Below are 20060 nucleotides of genomic sequence, written 5' to 3' on the forward strand. Positions count from 1 at the left end.
CTCGGACAAGTTACATAAGCCGCACGAGTTGGTGTATAAAGCCTCATTTTGGCGTGTAAGCTGGATGTCGATAGCCACGTTAGCTATGTAACAGCGTAATGGCGTAGCAGCGCAACACAGTGTACCCGCTAATAAATCTAATGAAGAAGAAAAACAATGACACACAGTGAACAAAGAGCGATGGTGGGAGACGTCCACGATTAGTCTTCTTTGTGATTAGCATGTCGCTCTTTGCTAAAAAGCACAATCGTGTGTTGTTTGTTTTACCACTGTCGCACAGGAAGAGATGACTCTTTCAGCCAATCAACACACTGCAGTGTGTCTAGCTCCACCTTATGGGGTCAGATCAGTATGTCTGGCACCTCGACAGTGGAATATCAAAAAGTAGGATGGTACTGGTCGGTTATTTGGGGCCTGTCTTGGTTTTAGTTGAAGGAAACACCACAAAACGCGTGCCGTACCAAGATTAACCAAACTGAACTTGGTGAATCGAGGCTTATGACGCTTTTCAGATAAAAAAAAAAAAAAATCTTATAAGTGCAACTTAAACACAGAATTTTACAGTACAAAGGATTCCATACAGAGCTAAAACAGGGATTACACCCATTCAGTTCACCTTAACTTAAGGATATTGGAATGTTAACAGATGCTTCTGAAAGATCCAAAAGTGGAGCTAGATTCATGATTTCTCCCTTTTTTCTCCACTCAAAGCTGTAAGAACTTAAAAGTGACTTCTCAATTTGATTAACTAAGCGGATGTTTCATAACTGATTGGGGACTTTTGGTGCACTACAAAGCACAGTTCTGAGCGAGCAGGGGCTGCACATTTTTTTTATTTTATTTTTTTCAGTTTCCATGAAGTTGATGGGCACAACTGTGCACGGCCAAGCCAAGCAGAAAATCCGCAATCCATGTGTCTTTGGCCAAATGTCAGTATGTGCCCGCCCACCTCTGACAGCTCAGGTTTATGTGGACGTTTAAGCAAAACACGCAACGCTGTATTTCTTTGACAAATCAATATGACCACCATTTCAGCTCTCCTTCCTCCCTCCTTCTCGCGCCCGCTCCTCTCTCATCTCCTTCTGTCTGGGAGAATTGATCTGCATGGATGGAATGATATCAACCGGCAGATAGAGTGATACGCCCCGCACTCCCCCCCCTTCCTTCCCTCCTTTCACCGCACTTTTGACACATAAATAAAATATGTGGCCTTTTTGTTTCGATTCGCCTCGGCGTTAGTTTTGAAAGAATATGGTGCTGGGGGATCACATGGAGCTGTTGGTAGACAAGAGGGAGCTGAGAGGCGGCTGGTTGCCATCACTCACTGTTCACAGGCGCCCTACAAAATCCCCTGAACTTTCCGACATGCACATTTATTAAAGTGACGCAGTCAGATTCTAAAGAATGGCATTAGAAAATAATGTGAGTGCTAAATTATTCAGGCATTTTTGTGCCATAATGCCTCACTTTACAACCACACACAGCTGCACACACACTAACACACAGAGACATATATAAATATCCTCCCACTCACATCTGATCCATTTAGTGTCAGAGTCCAAATTTGGCCAAGGAAAAGATGAGGGAAGGTGCTGTGAGAGAAAGGGAGTTCACTAACTCTGTCATGTGTCTACATTAAGATGTCAAACTGAGATCGCAGTCAATCCCCACTTTAATATCAGCGGAAATAAATCTCTACCATGGCTACATGTATTAACGAATAAATGCAACATGCTCATCCACACCTTGGTTAGATATTTCTGATATGATGGCAGAGGCATTTCAACAGCAGGACAAGAAATAGCTGCTAGGTGAACTAACCTCGCGTCCTCGGAGCATGCCAGAGTGTCAGGCCCCGGTCACACAGGCCTGCAGGGATTTTCCACGCTGTAGAGGTTTTAGGGCTCTAACTTTCCTCTGCTTCAGCCACAGTGCCTCACTGCTCTCTCTGCTCTTCAGGTCCTCAAACACAGGTCAAATCACACACACGTTCGTACCTATGTTGCATAAGCTAGGCAGTGCTCAGTACATGCACAGCCTCTGGTCTGGACAGAGGAGATAAGAGGCAGCCAGCTCGGACTTAAAGATAGACAGGGTAACTGTACTACCATGGATAACTGATGGGATTAAATGGGAATTATCTGTTCATATGCCCATGCAGGCTCTCTGTATGTCCACATACAACGGACGTCCCAGCCAAATGCTATGTCTGTGTGTGTGGAGTGCATTTATATAGTGTGTGTATGTGTGTCATTATCGTGATCATCCTTATCGTCGCAGTAATAGTCATCATCACCCCACACAGATGGCATCAAAGTGTGGAGAGCGGTAACCAGCTACACAGACCCATCAGACACTTCTCCTCCATGCTTTATCATTGGTTCTCTTATCCTCCCTCCTTTTTCCTACCTTACCTCCTCTTTCCTTCCTTACCTTCTCCTACCTTTCACTCCTTCCACATCCTGCAGAACTTTGGTCAATAAAAATCTAACTCAGTAGTCCCCCCTTTATCTAGCGTTCCACCAAACGTGTCCTTTCCCACACTCCCCCAGTCTCACACATCATTTTCCCCACTTAACCCTTTCCCTTTCCCCTTCCTCTCATCCCCTCCTCCCTGAAAGCCCTGAGTCACCTCAGACGTCGGGTGGGGGTAGTTTCTTCGACAGTGTGACAGCGTGCTTAGCCCTGTTAAGCCAGCCTCAGCTCCGCTTCTGGTCGGCACTGATCAGGGAGCCCTGAAAGAGAGAGAGGCAGAGAGACAGAGAGAAGATAAGGAAAGTGCTGAGTTCACAGCCACCATGCTCCCCTTCCTCCACACCCTCCCCCTCCTCCTCCTCCTCCTCCTCCTCTGTGTGCTTCGAGCATCCCCTCCTCTTTCCAGGGGGGAAACCCCTGGAAAGAGGAGGGGATGGTGAATCGACTGCTGCACTGTGTCTGTATTGCAGCGACCTCAGAACACGTCCAGCTTTCTGCTCCACCGTTTTCACCTGTTCGACTGTTTCTTCCTCCTCCCTGCTGAACTTTGAGCTCATATTTTTCTCACAGTTTTTCATTAACAGTACTACAGCTGGCATCTGAACACCAGAAGCGTCAAATTCCTGTTACAAAGTTCTAAAATATGTTTCATGAAATTCCATCATTTATTTATTGACAACATTTCCTTTAAGAATATACAAAGCTTCCAGTTTGGGTTTTCTTCTCTCACATCTTTTATTCTCAAAAACTTTACACAGGAGGTAACTTCACATTAGTTTATTTTAATTTTTATCTTTTTTTTATATTTTTTTTTATATTTTTATTTTATTTATTTTTTTTGTGGCAGTGTTTGTTGGACATCCAGAAATGAAACTACGGAGTCGCTCGTTCTACGAATCAATCAAAGTGTTACACACTGCAGCTGTTGGGCTCTTGGACGTAAATATATTTGTCATCCATCGTTTGAGGTGCTGAGCGTGGAATCAATCTGTTGTTGTTGTTTTTTTTTGTTTCTGTGGAATACTGTGACAGAAAGAGATTTCATGAGACGACTCTTCAACCTTCGTTTAAGGGATACAGATCCTAAAAATCAGACTCAGATTAACACATCATGGGTGTGTTTGTGATCACAATGAAAACTTTTCCTCGGTCAACATAAACTCCTATGCTTTTCTTGGCATATATTACTGACGATAACCATTACTCGACGTGAGCTATGTAAATATATAACGGCTGAATCACCGTTTGTTGCTTAAATAACCTCCAGGCTGCTTTCTGCCAAAGTTACCACCTAAAAATTTTTGTCAACCCACCTTTTTGACCAGCTACAACTCAGTCTATGCAACTACCAAATAATATCAGTGTTTAGAAGAGAGACAGATCATGATAGTCTCAGGATTTTGTGTGCTGGTTTTTCTTTACCCCTTAAACTTGCAGCTCAACCAGGTACAGCACTTTATGAGACACCTTGACCTGAAATGAACATGATAGGGTCGTCCCTACAATTCAAAATACTTTTTTTTCTGATTTTTGTGCTTTCTGATTTTTAGTGTGCCAACAACATAAAAAAATACAAAAAAATGTATATGTATCTATATCTTGATGGGTTTTTTTTAAATTCTAGGAGTTCAAGTTAACTTACCTGTTTGGCCCCTAACCCTCAAACAGCCTAAGCATGCCATTGCTAGACTCAGTGTTAGAGTTGGAAAAAGGAGATAAAAGTTAGAAATTCACACTTCATGCCTGGGTCAGTCCCAAAGCAGCCTTTTCTAGCAAGGGGTAGATCTCCACAGCCTTGCCCATGGTGATTTCAGGAATTTAAAAATTACAACACCAACATTATCATCTCCTCATTGGTGGTTTTGTGTAAAGTCATAACAAAAAACCTCACTACTGCAAATATCAATCTGCGCGATAACCAGTCCAAAACTCCTTCAGATGCTGCAACAAACTCAGAGAGTATTCAGGCTTAAGGCCACTGATCGGACAAAAAAAAAAAAAAAGGGGGGGGGGGGGGGGGGGGGCTTATTTTTCTGATTTCCTGAATTGTTTTGTGGAGCTTTTTCATAGAGCAAGACACGGGGTGATGGTGGTCCCTCAAACTTCATGGGGCAAGTAACCTAACCATATCTGCGCCACAAAAACAGGGATTTTAAAAAGTATGTTTGGAGCTTTTATATCACATCAGTTTTATATTTGGCACAGAGAGAGGAGAAAGAAGGGGAAGAGGAGAAGGAAGGAAGGAAGAAAAGTAGGAAAAACGGGGATAATAGGAAAGTCCTCAGGAATTCTTTTGTATTTGCTGCTGTTCTTTTTTGGATTATTAACTATTCATTGGTTGTTGAGATTGCGTTGTTTGACTTTTTGTTTGGCTCTGGTATAATGTTGTACAGAAAGAAGGTTAGGCACATATAAGCTAAGTAGCTTCAGCCTAAACCTTTTCAGTCAACATGGTTTTCAGTGGTGTCGCTTTGGTTGGTATACTTTTAGATATGATCAAAATAAACTATTAAACTAAACTAAACTAAACACTGTAAGATAAATTCACCAATACTAAAGGTAAACAGCAGATTGATCAGTAATATAAACAACATTTTTTCAGCCCTAATAGTAAATTGGCCTCTGACAGGTTCAGTCTAGCTGCTGTAGAACAGGGTGTTAAACCTCAAAAACCTTTGTGGGACACAAAGGAGAGTGAAACAATGGCATGAGGGATGATTCAGAGAAATAACAGTAAAATAATAGAATGAGGCTAAAGCTGTTTTAAGACTGTAAAATCCCACAGCCACACATTTTAAATAGTGTTGTGTCTTCATTAATGATCTTTTTTAAAGATCCTCCAAAGACTCCTTAGAATTAGCTGTAAGAATAAACATATTGTTAATATTAAAAGTACTTGTAACCATCTCGTATTCATTTTTCATTACAGCGGGCTCATAAGGTGAACTCACTTTCTCCTCACTGCTTTAATTTGTTTTAAACGTCCAAACTCTCTCTGCACATTAAGGTATTAAAGTAAAAAATGCAGCTCTTGCTTGGATCTGCAGCTATGTATTAATGCATTAGATATCCAGGTCATTAAACAACATTCTGACACCTCTGTTATTTACTACCCAACCGTTTCTCACCTCCTTTAATCAGACTTTACTAAAACCTGCTGACTCAGAGAAACCTTTTTTCCTCTCTGCTCTGTTTATGTTTATCTCCTCCGCTCCATTCTGCACTCTGCTTTTTCTCTCTTTTTCTTTGCTTACTTACTCACATTTTCCAAAATGTATTTCTCTCGCCTGTGTGTGAGTGTGTGTGTGTGTGTGTGTGTGTGTGTGTGTGTGTGTGTGGAGTTCTGATGTACTGAGCTGCATAAAAATCACAAAAGAACAAATAAAGAGACGTAAAAGCGGAGTGTTGTGATCCAGAACTACAGCGTTCAAAGGCAGAAAAGGTCTGAGCTGTGCAGCAGCCAGATGCTGGTTGTTAGTTAAATCACTGCAGCGGTCAGGTGATGATTGTCTAACTTTGTGATTTTGACACATTTCCACCAAAGGAACGACTGCGACTGTCCTGCGAGTGAGCGAGATATCTAAAAATCACCAAAAGTGGAGAGCACCTTTTTTGACTTAGAAGCCGTTTACCTTCGATTTTCTCTGCTGGGAAAGGATCACTTGAGACAGGAGGGGGAGGTGGATTGAAGTGAATAAGATGTGGCTCAATACCAGTTATCTTTAATGGAGGAATCCTGGATGGAGGGATTCAAAGGAAAAGACGGAGCAGTAAGGAACGAATGAGGAAAAAAACAAGGATGTAAAGTGTTGACAGCTGTGTTTGCTACGGTCAGACTCCAGGGTCAGGTACCAACAAACACACACACACACACACACACACACACGCAAACAAACGTCCAAACAGAGCACATATCTTTGCTGTCCTTTGCTAAGCTTTGGAAGCTGGATGTGATATTGTTCTCGCGGTGACAGCCATCTGATGTCAAATTCACACAGTGATGGGACCCTCGGCAAGCTGCTCCATGAACACGTAAAGAAACACACGTACAAAAGGTGTACTGACGCTCATGGGCTCTTTCTCTCCTTCTCCTCCTCCCCCCATGTCTCTGTCTATCCCTCCCTCTTCACACACACACACACACACACACACACACACACACACACACACACACACACACACACACACACACACACACACACACACACACACACACACACACACACACTGGGATAAGTCATGAGGAAATGGATGCCCATGTTTTGTGGGACCACCTGTTCATCCTGGATACAAGTCTAAGAACCCAGTAAGGGTTAACCCTCTTTGTGGGAAGCAGCCAGGATCGTGTGTGTGTGTGTGTGTGTGTGTGTGTGTGTGTGTGTGTGTGTACAACTTCATACATGTATGCGTGTGTGTGCATGTGTATGAGCATTGGCAACGCCCTGTCTGAAGCGTGCCCCATGATTGGCAGACTGGCTAAGGCTGTCCGGCTGGGAGGGAACAGAGCCCACTGCTGGACCACCTCCCCAGCAACACACACACTCACACACACACTCACACACCTAATCCTATGCACATTCCACAGGGACCATCTATCCTCCCCATCACCCATCCCAAACTACCTGCTCCAAAACAAGAGACGGGAAGGGAGAGGGGGTGAGAAGAGGAAACAAAATAATGTCCAATACAATAAATGTTGTTCGACTGTCGACATTAACGACTCATTTTTGACGCTAAACACTTATTTTTGTTAAAATGTTGCATCATGTTTTAAAATAACTTTTTTTTAAAGAAAAAAAACCTGAAAATGTGTAAATTTCACAGAGCTCTATATGCTTTGTAGAAACTACTTTCACCTCCTCCTAAAACTCTCCACCTCACCATGTGGACCAACATGTAACAAACCTGCCGACACTTTAATGCATCCACACACACACACACACTACCCTGCATCATGCCACCCCCTCCTCCTCCTCTCCTCCCCCTCCAATAATCACCTTCTGGGAGGCGACGGCATGAAGGAAAAAACAGCAATCTTGTCTTTCAAACGAAAAGGGGAAAAATATTTTAAGGGGCAATGAATTTGGTGGGGCTGAATAGGATGTTGGTACATGTTTTACTAAAGGAAATATAATGGCAGACTATTATTAGATCACATTAATCACGAGTGTGCCAAAGGCAGTGACAGCCGCGCTGAAAAGGATTGAAAACGCTGGTAATGGATATAAATTACCCATTGTGTGATAAAAGGATTTTTTCTTCACTAAGAAGGTAAAAAGGAATAAAAACTGAGAGAGCCACTAAACGCTGTGTGTACATATTTGCATGTGTATATGTGTACGCATGTGTCAGTGTCCTGCTGCCAGTGTGTGTGTGTGAGTGTGTGTGTAAGTGTGATATGTAATAATACGGGGTTATCAGTGCAGGATTAAAATTTTAAGGGAATCAGATAGTGACAGTGAGGCCTCGCATTAAAGGCGCCGGCGACAGAAAAAAGAGCGAAGGATTAAAAACAGATTAAATTGGTTTGTAGTGACGGAGATGAAAGGAAGGAGGAAGAGAGGGGGGAAGGAGAGTGTGTTTTGACAGAGGTCTGTCGGGCTTTTGGCACACTGATAATGAGTCACATCTCCCATGCACTGTTATTTATCGCCGACTTGGCTCACAAACAAAAGATCAATAATTTTGAGCAAATCTAATGTTGTCCTCGCCGCTAATGCGCTCGTCCATCACATCTGCCATCTCCACCGAGGAGATGGACTGATTCCCTGTTTATTTGGAGATCAAATGCAATTATATCACATGGCTCTAATAACAGAGGAAACCCCCCCACGTGTAAATGTGTGGGGCCTTGGATCATGCCCATGCATATGTGTGTACAGATATACAGACAAGGTGTCACGTATGTGTAAATGATAATATATGTGTCGAATGGGCAATGAGTTGCAGCGCCATTTTTCCACATCAATCTTCATTTCTTCCTCAGACCTTGCCTCTGAAATATGAAGTGTGTCAGCGGCCTGTCCCCCCGCAACACAGGAGGCACACAAACATCCGTCACAGCAACACACCCGATGTTCATCAGTTAGCCTGCAGCACCGACAGATGAGAAGACAGCAGATCCTTCACTGACAACTAGCCCTGGGTGAGACACTTTCCAGCCACCTGAACTCAATCAGGCCTCAGTGGAGGCAACATTTGGGTATTTCATTTCATCTCCGTCCCCTCGTTCACTTGAGGTGCCTTTGATTTATCTGCACGCAGGAACGTAAATCGCATTTGGAATCTAACGTCACTTTCGTTATGGTTATCTACATAGCAGCTGCTCATTTTAATTCCTTTTTTTTTTTTTTTGGCATGGTGGAATACAAGGAGCCATCAGAGATTTAACCCACAGTGAACCTGCTCTCTAAGAAGTCTCATATCTACCAACTGTTGGCCAAGTGTACAAATCATTTGGGATCTTCTACACCGTCCTTGGCACACGACCATGAAGTGCACCCCAGACAGTAAAGCTGGTGGCAGGTGTAAGGCACTAAGCTCCTTCCCCTTCTCCCTGGGAGAGGTGTGAGGAGCAAAACAATGACAGACAAAGGTCACCTGGCCCACAACAACGCGCCTGCTGAGGTGTTGACCTGCTGAACGCACCCCTGAGGCAGGGGAAGAAAGAAAGGAAGGAAGAAAAGACGAAAAAAGAGTGCAAAGACGACTTAAAGGCAAACTTAAAGAAATTTCAACTGGAATGAAACTTTTTGGGGTTGGTTTATGAGGTGATCGCAAACTTAAAATGTTAGTTTAAGTTATTCTTAAAGTGACATCAGTGCAGTTTTTTGGATAACACCACCTTTCAAACCAAGAATCAATGTAACTCTATACAAAACTGATACAGCAAAAACAAAAATCATAAAAATGATCCATTTTATCAATAATTTAACTTTTCCTATGTTTGTTTCATAGTGGATCATGATTGTTACGTAACTTAAAAAGTAACAAACAGATCTTGATGAAATTGTCAGGGAGGAGGGATTACATTTTGGAGGTGATCTGGATCACCATCCGGATCCAGGATTTTTAAAGGATTCTTTATCATTGTGAGATAGTTTTGTTTTCCCCATATGTGTATGTAACTCCACCGTAAGTATTTGGATTGCTTTGCAAAACAATACAAGACAAGGTCACGATAATTTCTGACGGATATATAAGTACGATCCAGATTCTGCCAATATTCTGGATACTAAGATCTGGAATATGAAAAATGTACTGGATCATCATAATTTTCAACACTGTCAGGAAACAAATTATCGTACAAACCTACAATTTACACCAAATTGACAGTCTGCTGAAAGGGAGTATAACATTAAAGTAAGACTAAAGTGTTGTGTCACAATCACAATATGCTTGGTGGAGGTCTGCGCTCTCTGAGTGCTTTTCTTGTTTTGTTTTGTTTTTGTTTTGTTTTTTTGAACTCTGTCTTTTGGATTGTCTTGTACCTTTAAACTGACAAAAAATCTTTATGATGGCTTTGCATTCAAAATGCCATGTTTATAAAAAAAAAAAAAAAAAAAAAAATCAATCATCCACAGACATCTGATTGAGAATCCATGAACTTTAAAAAGTAAACACTCTTTTTTTCCAATTATTAATCCAAACAATCACTAAATAACCCAAACTAAATGACTATTTCAGCCAAAATAATCCACAAAGCTGCCATTTGTGACACTTCTCTTCTTAGGTTTCCCTTGCTTCGCATGAGCCGTTGGATAAATCCTGATTTCTGGAGAGCACAGAGGCAGCTCCTGAGTTTAGCAGGTTAGGACCTTGGCAGGAGGAATAATAAAGCCCTGACATAAGGCAGAGAGCAGGGAGGCACACCACGACCCTGTGCAACCCAAGGCACCTCCTAACTGCACCTAATTCTCTCTCTCACTGTGTCTGTCTCCCCCACAGTGAACATAGCCAGACACCTACAACCATGGCAGACGTCCTACATGCTCAGGGCAGATCAGGGCACGGATAAAGGTCAACATTCCTGGAAGCCCTACAAAGAAATCTGCAACAATGTGCTCCCCTTATACCGTAAGGAGTTTTAAATGTAACAAACGAGGGAGAAGATGATAGGTGGAAGAGACACATCAGTGGATAGAGCAATGGGAGTTGTTTTCCAGGAGCAGGTCATGCAGAAATCAGTGACAGGTTGATAATAATAGCCCACAAATGCATGCAGGGATCGTCACCTAACTGTTTTTCCTTCCTGTTTAATTGACATCCGTACATCGGTGGTGGAAATGCAAATATACAGACACAAATGTGGTGTTAATGACACAGCTGCATACACTCATCAGCTCCCTGTAACAGGAGTGACATGGGTTTTCACAAACATACATAATAACAGGTCAACGTCTTGATTCAGCCAAAGTCTCGTCAAAAGATGTGGTACTCGACGTGCACGTTACCCACACTCAGTTTGATCTGTCCATGGAAACATTTTCACACCCACAGAGGACGTGTCGGCTGCAGAAGTTAGGTGTATCTTAGCTGAATATGTAATAATTCACGAGTAAAGAATGACTCCATGTATCAGTGTAATGACAACCTTCTGTATTGTCGTGATCGTCATTGCCACTGACAGCATCACTATCATCATCAACACCGTCATCTGTAATCATCAGGCCCATCAGCAGCCATATTTTTTTACACTGAGTGTGACACGGACAAGCAGCGGATGGTGATGAAGCGGCGTTAAGATGCATTCTCACCGAGCTCATCTGCAGCAGTTTGGTTTGGCTTTAGAGCTGAAAAACTTCACTTCATCACTCTGGTTAAAGTGAGGATAAATGTATTCAAAAGATTTTATTTCATAGACGCCAAGTAACCACAGCCATCAGTGCTACCGTTGTCTTTGTGCTTTGTTTGCTCAAGTCTAGACAAATGTCTGCCTCCAGCTTTGAGAGGTGTGAGAAGTCACTCAAGGTTCTCTGAAAGATTCCCTCAAAAAATTAGGAGGCAAAATGTAAATAAGACTGTGAAATAAGTCTGATCCTGGTTTGCAGAGTTGACGAGTGCAAGGGTTTTAAAAAGTAAGAGTTCAAAATGAATAGGATTGGATGTCAAAAAAAGTTGTTAAGGCTTCTGATTTTGGTAGATTTTTCTTCCAATACATTAAATCACACTGATGTTGATTATTTACCAAAAAATGCTATCATTCACATTGCTGTAAAATTGTAGCAACTGGATTTAAGACATTAAAACAAAACAAAAAAAAGTGTGCATTTTGGTGAAGTCTGATGACATTTCTTTTAAACCAGATATCTAGAACTTACCTTCATCAAAACATGTAATAATTACATGGACTTCATACGGCCTACCGCCATTGGGAACCAAACTGAAAATGCTAAACTCAACCTAGCTTCTGTTGAGGTTGTGTGAAATAATAGATACGAGGGGAGCTTTGAGCATCCAGCTTCAGCTACAGGGTTCTTTTATATAAGTCAGGTGGGCTGTGCCTCTGATTGGGCAAACTTAGAATCTGCAAATGGTCTGAACTGCTAAAATGAGTGAACTTAAGCCCATAGACAGTGTGTGCTGATTAGGGATGAGTACCTTTTACATTTGGAAAAAAACACGGTACCGATGCCTGGACCTGGCAATCTGTATCGGTTCTCATTGGTACTAATTTTTTGTACTTTTTGTGTGTTAATGTGGTAACAATTATTATTTATTTTTTTAATAATAAAATCTTAAAGTTTTCAAATCAACATATTTGTTTCTTAATATATATAAACTTGTAATGCTGTGTTCATGTCCAGCATGGAAAATCACCTACTCTTCCACTCCCTCACAGTCACAAGGATGTGTTTAGGTACCTAAACATGGTACCTTTTGGTTTTACATAAATCGATACTTGGTACTACAGATGGAATTTGGTCAGTACCTGAAAAAAGTACCTAATTAGGTACCCATACCTAGTGCTGATGGAGAATTAAACTATTCATATCAAAATCTTTTTTAAACGTGTTTATTTCTGTTGTAAAATTGTACGTTTTTGGCTCAGTGTGTACGTGTTTCCAGTACTTCCAGAGACAGCCTCCAGTGGACTGTTATGGAACTGCAATTTTTTGCTCTTCTATATCGTTTCTTTGCTTTTTTTCTCACAGCAGCCTTCATCGATGGACTTCAAAACTGTGTATCAGAAAGAAATTGAGGACACAGGGACTTTTTTCATTTATCATACAGTCTACATTGTGTCGGAGCATTCAGCTGTACCATCCACAGGACAGCTGGGGTAACATGGACAAGGGTGTCTTGCACTGTCCATCGTAGGGGTGAGTCTTTCCTCATGTCCAAACTTGTTTTTTAAAAAATATGTAAAATAAAGAATTTTATCTAGAAAGTAAACAGGATTTATGTTGTTTCAATGTCTGACTTCCTGTCCAACTTTATCTGCTCTGCAGATATTGGCGCATTGCTGGTCGATAGAAGTCTTGTGTATCTGATGGAGAGTTTTGAAACACAACAGAGCAGAATTAACGCATGGACTAGACTTAAAGCTATTAGAGTCTGTGCAGCGAGGGAGTGGAGACAGACAAGACACAGATCTGGTGTGATTTGATGGGATCACTCTGAAGCATTAGTTCAAAAAGTGTAGTTGTTTTCGAAATAACTAATGTAGTAAATGTACCCCAATGTTGTCTTGACTGCACTCTTTTTTGAATCCTGGAGAGTTTTTCAAAAGCTTGTCCTCCTGTACTGTCAGGCTGCTCACCTGGATATGAAACATGATGAAACATGTTGGCTGGGGTCATGACCCGTCAGGAGCAACATATGTACGCCATCACTGAACTTTAAGAAGATCTCGCTTCTTATCGTCTTTGTGTGGAGAGAGAGGAGAATACATTTCTCTGCTCTTTCTTTAACATTTCCCCCCTCACATCTCATGGTAGCAGCATTTAGTGGTGAGGGAAATCCTCTGACACGTATAATCTACTTCAGACTGACATCAGCCACAGTTGCTATCGGAGCATCCCTATCTCTCTGAGCAGCCTGCCTGTATGAAGCAGTCTGGGAGCTGGGCTAGACTGACACCGCTACAGCAGCCGTTGGTTCCCAGCACCTAACGCTCCGCTCACAGCCTGAATATCGCCTGTGGGATTTCACCGCACTAAAGAGTCATGTCAAAGACCCTGACAATGTGTGACGTCTCCCTCAGCCATTGCTGTCATGTTAAACCTCCCCCCCACCACATCACCACCCCCATCTCCCCTCTCTGGTTTGAGCCGGAGACTTCCTCCCTGAGCATTTTAAGTTGTCATTTTTTTAAACACACATATCAAAGCGGGGAGTGAAGGCAGAAAAAAGACAGATGTTTCTCTTATGCCTTTCTACTCGGAGTACAATGAAGCTTTGGAAGAAAGAGAGAGGGGGTGAAAAGACGTTTGCTGGATCTTTTTGCAATCCACATCCTTTCTCCCGACGACTGGCAATACATCACTTGTATTGATGCAATATTAAATTTCAATATCACATGTCAAAAGGTACAAAATGATAGATCATAGCCTAACTAAATGAATTATTAAAGGCCTACGCCGGCTGCGCTATCGGCTTCTCTTACAATCAGCTGTGTCAGAAGAGTGCAGTTGGTGATACTGGCAGCATTTCAAAGCTTTGCCGTTTTTCTTTCGAGCCGCATCCCAGCTTTCTTAATCTAGCTTTCTGTCACTTATTAATGTTCCCAGGGAACTAAAAACCACAGATCTTTCCCGCCCAATAATCAGAGGCTTAACTCACGTCCTTTTATTTCCCCAGAAAAAAAAATCTCAAAAAAATAAATGAATAAAGTCATAATTAAATATTGAATATTGAACAGAAGATAAGGATAAGAAAATATGTTCAGCCTTGTTAGATATGTTAAGAGCAGAGAAGAAGGGGGAGGCAGCCGTGTCTGAGACAGTGACTCATTCTGTGTGATATGATTTATGTGCTCTTTATGTGCTCTGCGACCCTGTAAGTTTATCTCTATATTCTCTGTCTGATAGAGTGACTCTCTGGTTGTCTGTGCGGCTCGCAACAATAACAGTGTGTGCTGGACTCTATGGTCAATTCTTATTTATGACCTGAGTCAAAGGTGGAGTTTTTGATGTGTCATCAAGATGAGGGTGACAGAGAAAGAGGTGGTGTAAAAAAAATTGATTTAAACGACTTTTTGTGACATGGACTAAAAGGTACACACATGCTTTTAGATATATTCCTCTTTAAATCTTAAACTTAGTCACTGTCCAGGGATCAGATTTTTGGAAAACTGTCCTGCTAATCTATGTAAAACATTTCCATGAGCTGAAACATCAACTCAAGACTTATTGAAATGACAGCACAAACAGAGGGCAGGTGTTTTCATGTGAATGCATGTTGTTTGTGTGTTTCTTTGTTTTTCCCAACAGTTCGATCTTGGTTTGCAGAAAATGAAACAGGTGTTTTGCATTAAAGAAATTATTGATACTCTGATATACACTTGTTGGTGTGTGTATTGTGCAGTCAGTCATTCACTGTGTTAGGTTCCAAATTTCTGCTAACAAAAGTTACCAGGAGGCAATGCTAACGCTCATAATGTAGCATTATTTAACTTTTCTTTGGTTACTTTTAGTTGCCGTAGTTTTCTCTGCAGCAAAAACAGAGTCACATCCCCAAATGAAGGGATGCAAGCGCCGTGGACGTAGTCTCCCTGACGTCACCTGTCTGTTTCTGGAACAAAAAAAATGAAGCACATCGGCTATAGCGGCCATATTGGTAGTGGCAAGGGCTTTGCGTAAGCTATACGGCGCCTGTCGGTCATGTAACCCTGAGCTATGCCTCTGATTGGGCGGGCTCGGGACATTAATATCCTTTGAACTGCCGAGTTAAGAAAAAATTTACCCCTCGTTTATTGTGTGCCGATAGTGAAATTAGCAACCCAGATAGGAGACGTTTTTGGAACCAGGCTGTAAATAGGTTGATTTCTGCTTTGAGAATGGTACGTGATTTCTGGTACTTCTGGTGCTTGAGCCAGCCTCAATCGGACACTTGAGAAACAGCAGATTTTAGCACTTCCGCATTGTCTCATATTCTCAGACCGGAGGTTGCCGCTTGACCATGGGTAATGTATTTTGAAATACTTTCGTGAATCACCAAGATAAACTGTAACATGGAGGGGATAGAAAAAGGTTCAGACAGCTGGTAAAAGTCCGGTCTCACCATGGAGTAAAAGGACATGGCTAGGATGAGGTACAGAGGTGGGCCTTCAGCCTCTTCACAGACAGCTACAGGGTGCTCGCCTGTCTGTCAAATTAGCCATGCCCTTATATGGGCAAAACTCGTAATTTTTCACTCCCCACACAATGTGTGGTGATAAAAAAGGTACTTTGATCAGATTAAAGCTGCTTTTTGAATCATTGTTTTTGATGTGAAAATAGTTTTCTTTTCAATGGGCGTGTTTGTGATTTCTGCAGCCAGCCCGAAGTGGACACTCAAAGAACAACAGTTTTAACATTTCTGCGTAAGCTTCATATTTATAGACCTATGGTTTTCAACCAGGTAAAAATAAGATGACTGAAGCTTTGTTTCTAGGTAAATGACTGAACAAAATAGTTTGGGATCTAAAACACATCTACATGTGGACAAAATAGAATCTGAAGCTAAAAGACTCTGTTGGATGGTTCAAAGTTAAGTTATTTCATGTCTTGTCTACTCTTTAGTTGTGACTACCCATGTTATTTGTTGCTCATGCACTTGTTCTCAGTATATCTGGTAATGAGGATGTGTTCCTTGACTTAGGGAGAGGCGCTAATTTAGGAATCGCTCCTGTTGGTGATTAGAGGGCTGGAACAAACAGGCTATGCTATCATTTTGGTTTTGATGACTTGTTTTGTTTGACACTGAGTAGGTTTTATACAGATAATATGAGCTAATATGATGTCTGCAGCAGTTAAATCTATAAAAGTTTATTTTCTTACACCGACTTTCTCCCACAACAACCAAATGAAGGCTTTAAACTGTTTACTGCACATTAAGCTTTGTTATCATACTAAACAAGGCCCCTGATTGAACATCTGTTGTATCAAACGTACCCTTAATTATTTATGTAAAATATAATGCTAAGAGGAAGTATTGTAAATGACACAACTTTACTATTTCACAGATATATAAGACCTGAGTTTTTTCTTTATGCAGATTCATCTTGAGCACCGTGGACAGGCGACATTTAGAGGCTCTCAATGGCACGAGGATGCACTCGTAACAGAGTAGTGCTTTGGGAAAAACATGGAGAAATGTTGGAGTATTTGCAGAAACACGTCCTATTTGAGGTAAGAAAACATTTTTATTTATCCATTCATTAGTATTTTTTGTAGATATGAATTTCAAAGAGGTAAACACAGAAACATATGAGAACTGTTCATTTCAAACTATGTTTAGTTTGTCAGAGGGGAGGCAGGTTGAGGTCACATCCCCTCTTCCTCTTTCTACACCTTGCATTTATTATCAAACTCTCTTTGGCATCTCTCTTGCTTTTTTGGTTATAGTAGTGTAGCGTAACTCTCTGTGTAGCTCTCCATCTGACCCGGCCTGTGATTGGCTTTATTTCAAGGCTTAAAAACTCAGCCAAGAAAAGGTGCACGAATCAAGTTTCCACTCCCTCCATTTGATTTTCAACAAACTGAAAGGTTACTGAGGATTTTTTTTGCCCAACAACTCCAGACGAAAGAGGAAAAAAAAGCTTACTCCAGCTTTAAGTATGTTAATATTAGCTAAGATTAGCCTCCATCAGCCGCTGATCATAAGAGACCAAGTAAGGATGTTGCTGCAAAATTGATATGGGTAAGGGTTCAGTTTACTGCTTAGGGGAATAGTAATAGGGAAATAAACTTATTCGCTTTCTTGGCAAGACTTAAATTAGATGATTGATACCACTCCCATGTCTGTACGCTAAATATAACACCAGAGCCTGCAGATGGTTAGCTTTAGCTTAGCTTGAGGAGTGAAGACAGAGGCTGGAGCACAGTTATGACCAGATGAACAGTTCAGATTCAGAGTTATTTGAATGTGAAATACATTCAGAGCACGGGGTTTTGTCAATGCTTATTTCTGTGTGCTTTCTGCCTACACGGGTGTTAATTCTCTTGTGCATGTGTGATGTCCTGAATCCCTCGCTCCCGAGAGGTTTTAATTGCAGGGTCCAGATTGCCGGGGCTGGTTAGGGCCTGGCGACCCCCATGAGAAGTCACAGCCTCCATTTAGCTTCCAGATCCCATGCAAACGAACACAGGGCCTCCGTGTTAGCGTGCTAGCACTGGCTGGCAAAAATTCAATTTTCATCCTCCTTTTGTATCCCAGCCTGCTGTCTTGCCCTAACGATGCTCTCTCACCCCCCTCACCTCCCCTCTGCACCCCCCACCCCTCCTCTAGCCTTCTCCCTTCAACAACAGAACACAGTGGAGTCGTTAGGACCCTCTCTTCATTACTTCAAAAAACCAATCATTAGACACCAGAGTATATACGTAATTAGAAAATCACTTCCTTTGCAATCCCGGCTAAGTAGTTTACATACTGTAATTACAGGGACAAAATCAATTTTTAATCATTTCACTGATTGGGCTCATCAGCTCAGTAGGAACATTGTATCCTGCTTGTTGTGCGAAAGCAACATCTGGGCTAAAACAATTACCCTTTTGTGTTCCAGAGCGGCTCTGAAAATGCCTTGCTGTCACTTCCCCATGTCGTGGACGCTCTCTTTCTATCTCTATCCGTCTCCAGACGCCTTTTCTCTTCGCCTCAGTCTTTCTTTCTTACTCCCACTCTCTTTTTTCCTCTCCCTCCCTCCCTTCTTCTTTCTCTCTCTTTCACTCCCTGCCCTTGACTTGGACATGGAGGATCACATTTAAAGCTTTATAAATCAATACGCTATAATAAGCTGCTCTTGACAGGGAGGGAGAGAAAGGAGAGGAAAGAAAAAAAAACAACATATTGCTTCTTTAACACCTTGTGTGTGTTTTTTCTACCCCTGTTGTTATTGTCATAGATGTTTTTTTTTTTTTTTTTACAAAGTTCCCTTTTTGAAAAATGATCCCCCCCTTAGAAATATCACCTTATTGCCACCTTTTTCTGTTTATTCTGTGAAGAGAAGAAAATGCGACAGTGTCAATGATAGTGTTAAGAAATATGTAAAGGTGTCTTCCCTCTGAAGTGAGACGTAAATACATAACCAAACTTCAAACTGCGTCTTCTCTCCTGGCATGTTTCACCCTTCACCGGCTAATAAAATGCTTTGTATTCTTGTCTGAGAGAGGCCAGATCGATCCACATTAGTCTGAACTCTCTCTCTTTCACTTTGAAAACTCAGGAAATCAGATTTCAGAGGGGGGAGGAAAAAAAAAATCGGTTAATGCATTGATCACTCGGGCTGTATGCAAATCACATTTGCCTCTATTTTTTTGCTGATCAATAGCATTAATTAACGGCTTCGTTTTAACGGCACCCCGCAATCCCGTTAGACACCACTGTCGACCTCAGAAATCATCTTCTCCCCCCCTCGTCTCTCAGTAGCCATGGAAATGAATGGCGCGTGGCAGGGGCCATAAATCAGGAAATCCAATTTGACCATGAGCTCCAGTACTAACAGTAAAATATGAGCGCTAACACAGCACACAGGTAGGTCATCCTGTATTGGACATATTATTATTTATAGAAAGAAAGTTTACATGACTTCTTTTGCAACAAACTTGCTCAGGTTTCTTTCAGAATGAAGATAAAACTCAAGCTCCTCCTTCTCTTCACATGAAATTGTGTTTACTCATTAGGAGGAGAAGCACACAGCCTGTGGAAATGGTTGTAAAATGTCATCTCCGGCTCTGGGAGGGCTCTCCAAACTATAGAAAGAGTGCTGTTGTATTTTTTAATCAAGTTAGAATGAATCAAGGAGTGTTTTTATGAATGATGTTTGACTTTTTCACTCACTGGTTGCTGCTGTTTAACTTTACTCACCACGACTAAACACCAATAGGTTTCATCATAATGAGTATGTATATGTATGGGGACGTGGTGTCCTCGATGTTAACCAGCCTAGCTGCTGCTGCTGCCAGCGTTGCTAGTGTGTGGGATTAATAATGGACGCTTTTTGAAATTATTATTATTCCCAAAATGCTCTTTTGTGATTTGCTTTGAAGGGCGTGCATGCATGTGGGTGGGTGGGGGGTGTTAAGTGAGTGGGGGTGAGGTGGTTGTGAGGGGGGGGGGGGGGGGGGGGGCTTGCTTGCTCATTTGGAGAGCTCTTCCAATTATACAATTAGTCAGGAATGTAGGGCAGCGGCCTCGGTGCTCCTCCTGCTCCCCGACCCCTGATAGCAGGTCCCCTCGCCTCACGCTGTATTTATATATGTTTCTATCTCACTTCTCAAGTAAGACACGCAAAGAGTTTGACTTAAAAACAAAAATAATATGCAAATCAGGCCACGAAGTAAGAGAGGCAACAGCCTACAGACCAGGAGGTGGCTGAAGCAGCCGGTGTCCCTGAGGAGCGAAGCTAACGAGCGCTGACCTTCTTTGTGAATCAGGTTGCGTGT

The 20060-nt window shown here is 41.8% G+C and overlaps 1 protein-coding gene across 3 annotated transcripts in view; it reads right to left on the minus strand.

The window, feature by feature from the left end:
* The window catches only part of znf536 (zinc finger protein 536), a 265410-nt gene that overhangs the window by 211496 nt on the left and 33854 nt on the right, over nucleotides 1–20060 (minus strand). For all 3 annotated transcript variants that reach the window (XM_074666772.1, XM_074666774.1, XM_074666775.1), the window contains exon 3: nucleotides 2633–2735. The gene's annotated coding sequence lies outside the window, so the exon portion shown is untranslated. The remainder of the gene's footprint in view (nucleotides 1–2632; nucleotides 2736–20060) is intronic.

This window comes from Halichoeres trimaculatus, unplaced genomic scaffold (assembly GCF_033239565.1).
Source record: "Halichoeres trimaculatus isolate MK-OKI-2021-1 unplaced genomic scaffold, fHalTri1.1 fHalTri1_scaffold_3, whole genome shotgun sequence".
Lineage (NCBI taxonomy): Eukaryota > Metazoa > Chordata > Actinopteri > Labriformes > Labridae > Halichoeres > Halichoeres trimaculatus.